Raw genomic sequence first — 5027 nt, 5'->3', positions numbered from 1 at the left:
CCTGTCCCCAAATATGCTAGTGGAGGGCAAGTGAGGGTCAGACTCTAGAAGACTTCTCCCTGGGCTTTAGAAAGGAGCCCAATTTGTAACCCAAGGTCATTGAGCACAGAAAGACAGAAGTTAGATTACACATCCTTGGGACTTAGACACACTGCTCGGACACTCTCCTGTCTCAGGGGATTCCCCAGTTTATTTCCTCTTCCTGAAAGACTGCACTGGCTCCTCACCTCCAAGGTAAACTGTGATCCCTCCTCCTCCTGAAGTAGCTGCCTATATATGAGTTCTTCTCTTTCCCTGGCATGTTATTTTATCCCCCACATCCAGCGGTTACAGTAGCTTCTCTCCCTGAATAGGAGCAGTGGTCTTGGCTGTCAGTTCTCCTTGGTTCTTCCAATCATGCGCCTAACATGCAGCGAGTGATTAGCAAATGGTGTTGAATGAGCGAATTCCTCACTCATGCGGAAGACATTCTAGGCATCCCAAACCATCTGTGTTCTAGAACTGCAGCAACAGCGGTGATTGTACTTGGCTCTGTGGTTCCTGATCCGTCTGTCAAGATGGAAGAAACTCAACAGCCTTACATGACGTCCCAAGACTATGAAAGAACAAGGGCCCTAAAATGACATCCAACAGAGTAGGAACTCTGAGATATTGACAGGTACAAACTCATGAAAACTGATAATAAATAACGACCCATGAAAACTGTTAATAAAGATTCAGATAAAAGTCTAGAGAATCAGCTTCATGATTGTAGTTGAGAAAGCTGAGTTATCAGCACATAAGAAAATTAGACCAAAGAATTACCACTTCACTATGAGTGGAGAAAAAAAAATGAAGTTTTCACTAATCACTCAAGACCAGCCCAGGCTACCTACTGAATAGAAGGTTAGCCTGGGCTACATGAGACTCTGTCTCAGATGAACTCAAACAACAGCAACAAAAATTTTCCAAAAAATTCTACATATTTTTAAGCTGACCACTCTGGCCCAAAGTGCACAGGACTATATTCACAACGAGACAATGCCAGCAGAACAAGGCTCAGTTACTGGCGGGCCACACAGGGAGTGTGGCTATATAGTTCAAAGATAGAGGACTTATCCTTGATCCCCAGTGCCACACAAAAAATTACTTTCTTTTCCTTGTTTGATAGAGGTGGGTCTTGTATCTATCTGTTACTTTCATTGGTTAATTAATAAAGAAAACGGCTTGGCCTGATAGGACAGAAAATTAGGTAGGCGGAGTAGACAGAACAGAATGCTGAACAGAAGGCAGTGAAGTCAGTCGCCATGATTCTCCCACCCGACACAGACGCAGGTTAAGATCTTTCCTGGTAAGCTACACCTCGTGGGGCTACACAGATTATTAAAAATGGGTTAATTGAGATATGAGAGTTAGCCAATAAGAGACTGAAACTAGTGGGCCAGGCAGTTTCAAAAAAATACAGTTTCCATGTAATTATTCTGGGTAAAGCTAGCCAGGTGGCTGCTGCTCCTCACTACACTTGTTTTTGGTTTTAGAGACAGGGTCTCACTGTGTAGTCCTGGATGCCCAGGGTTTCACAATATAAACCATACTGGCCTCGAAGTCACAGAGATCCACCTGCCTCTGCCTCGGTAGTACTGGAATTAAAGTATGCACCAGTATGCCTGGCCAAAAAAAAAAATTTAAAGAAATTTATTCATCTATTTTATGTGTGTGAGGGTTTTTCCTGCATGTATGTCTGTATACCACTTGCCTGCAGTGCCTACAGGAGCCAGAACAGGGTGTGGGATCCCCTGGGACTGAGAGCTGTGAGCTGCCAGTCTGTCACTGTATGGGTGCTGGAAACCCAACTAAGGCCCTCTGCAAGAAAAACAAGTACTCTTAACCACTGAGCCATTTTTCCAGGTCCCGCTAACACCCAATTCTTTATAAAAATCCATTTGCATTAAAATGGGAAAGACTAGAGAGGTTCTGAAGCCACATTCCAAAGGCAGAAACTATGCTGTCCAGTCTGGAGAAGGGAGGAAAGTTTGTGATGATATCTAGACAGAAAGAAATAAAGATATGACGCATGATGGTTACCTGCTGTGGGCTGTGAGTGGGATAATCCTACTTGTTTAGTCTGGAACGATAGTCCTCAATCTTGACCCCGTAGCAAACCTCTACCTCCAAAAATATTTACATTATGATTCATAACAGGAACAGAATTACAACAACAATAATTTTATGGTTGGGGGGGCCACCACAACATGAGGAACTGTAATTAAAGGATCATTCATTTGGAAGGTTGAGAACCCCTGGCTTAGGGTTACTGCTGCTGAGATAAAATGCCATAACCAAAGCAAGCTGGGGAGGAAAGGGTTTATTTGACTTACACTTCCACATGGCTGTTCATCACTGAAGGAAGGCAGGACAGGAGCTCAAACAGGGCAGAAACCTAGAGGCAGGAGCTGATGCAGAGAACGGAGGGACGCCGCTGATTGGCTTGCTCCACGTGTCTTCCTCAGCCTGCTTTCTTATAGAACCCAGGACCACCAGCCCAAGGACGGCACCAAGCACCATGGGCTGGGCCTCCGCCATCAATCACTAATTAAGAAGACGCCCCTCTGCCTCAGAGAAACCCTGTCTCGAAAAAAACAAAAAAAAAAAACCAAAAAAAAACAAAAAAAAAAAACCAAAAAAAAAAACAAAAGACGCCCCTCAGGCTTGCCTACAGCTTCACCTTGCAGAGGCATTTTCCCGACTGAGGCTCCTCCCTCTCTGATGACTCCAGTTGTGTCAGGTCGACATAACTAGCCGGCACATCTGCAATGAGGGAAAACCAAAGCAACGAATACAGTTTTGAAGCAGCTTGCCAAGAAATCAGCACTGCCTGTGTTCACAGTGATTCCTTTGTGTGACACGGTGACCCTAGGCTCTTGTGACTTTTACCTGTCAGCACCAGGGGGCGCAGAAGCTGGGTTGAGCATGAACCAGCCATGTCGGCACCTTAGAGGGGTTTGCAATGGAAGTCCTTAGAGCAGGTAAAGACCTAGGCAGGTACCCCGATTTTTTTCCCCAGCTCTAAATATTCAGTGTTTCTGTGAGTCTCTTGGGGATACTGCAGACACATCGAAACCATTTGGAGGTACATACACATGTTCCTCAGATATAACCTATTACTTTTTTTATCTACTATTAGGATTTTATCTCCTATACATTATCACTTAAATATAATTTTCTTTCTTTCTCCACCCTTCCAAACATCCCCTCTTACTCCCTGCAGGGGTGGGGTATGGCAGTCTGAAGTTCAGGATGTTCTGGAACTTGGCACATCGCCTAGGCTGGCTTGGAACTCATGCATCTTTAATGAAATCTCTTTGCTTTATTCCAAGTGTATACCGCCAGGCCCTGACTTGGTGCGTAGATCTAAACTGGAATTATAGCGAGCAAATGGAGAAACCACCTATTTGATTGGCTGTAAAATGGAGATACTCACCTGCCCATCACTTGCTTAGAGGCAACAACAGCCAGCCCCACTTTCTTGAAGATTGAATGAAATTTATTTCAGCCATTGATATTTCATAATAGAGTCATCAGGGATATTAGGGTTAAGGAAGTTTTTGGAAAACGCCCAGGAACCTTTGTTTTAGAGCAATAAGTCAGCCTGGAACATATTCTAGAAACAGACATTCTGTGGTCTTTCTTCATTCCCTCAGCCCCACCCAAATTCACAAGGACAAGAGGTATGTGTCTCAGATCACAAAATGATTTCCTAACAGAATGGGTTTATTTTAGAGAATAATGGGGCATGTCCTGTAGGATGGCCACAGATAACCTTTGAAAGTGTGATGGTATACCCCTGAAATTTTAGCTCATAGGGGTGGGTGCAGGATGATCAGGGTTTAAGGTCACCCTTAGCTCTGTAGCTAGTTTGAGACCATTGCGGGTGCATAGGAGAGCCTATGTCTAAACAAACAAACAATGTGGGCTCTCATTGGTCAGGATGATACTCAGCAGGTCTTGAGAGTCAGACCCCTGCTATGCTATGTGGAGCAATCAGGGCTCGTCTCTGCTGGCACCCACAAAATTTTACGTAGGACAATGATGGATCCCGTTGCAACCCTTCACTGATGAAAACCAACTTTCAGACTCAAACCTGGAACTCACTTCCAGGGAGAACCCCAACGAGTCTAGAATTATTTACCCCGGGCAAGACAGGACAGGGCCAGCAGCTCCTACATAGAACTAAAGTCAGAACTAGATTGTGTGTCATGCCCTACGCCCCCACCCCCAGCACAGCTAATTTGGAGAATGCTTTGAACAAATCTTGTCCTTTTTACATTGAAGCCTCTAGAGTTCTGGCTTCTCTGTCTATTTCATCACACAGTCTATCAGGAATTTTTGACATCCCTAGCTTTTCACCTATTCCTTAACTTCATGTACGTTAAGCCAATCTTTCTTTAGGGTAATTGAGGGTCGAGTATGAGGGGCTGCATGTACGTGTTCAGGGGGCGTGCATGTGTGTTGAAGAGGGAGTGTGTGTGTGGCTGACGGAGGGGGGGAACTCACCTAAGCAGGTGACTGACATACAAATGTCCCCTCCGGTTACTCCCTACCTGATTTTTGAAGACAGGGTCTCGGCTGACTGGTCAGCAGCCCCACGATCCACCTGTCTCTCTCGGGCTGCAGCTGCAGATGCTCACTACTCTGTCTGGCTTTTTATATGGATGCTGGGACTTACTTCAAACTGAGGTCATTATGAGGTGAGCCCTTTATTCTCCGAGCCATCTCTCCAGCCCTCTCAACAACTGTTTTATGATTCTCTCTTCCATCTCCAAAAATAGGCAGTGGTTTGACTTTTGAAATAAAAACATAAGCAGCATATAAAACTGTGCTTTTCCCATTAACCTTGGCACAGATTTGGAGGCCAAGTAACCAGTAAAAATGCTATTAAGTTTTTCAGAAGAAGCCAGTCCTGGTCCATTATTATGTGAGTAATGTAGAAACGCGGTCTAAAGTGTTTTTCTTTCCTTTCTCGCTGTGTCAGGGTGGCGTTGTGTTCT

The sequence above is a fragment of the Microtus ochrogaster genome, linkage group LG4, assembly GCF_000317375.1.
Source record: "Microtus ochrogaster isolate Prairie Vole_2 linkage group LG4, MicOch1.0, whole genome shotgun sequence".
Lineage (NCBI taxonomy): Eukaryota > Metazoa > Chordata > Mammalia > Rodentia > Cricetidae > Microtus > Microtus ochrogaster.
Note: the sequence above shows the minus strand (reverse complement) of the source record.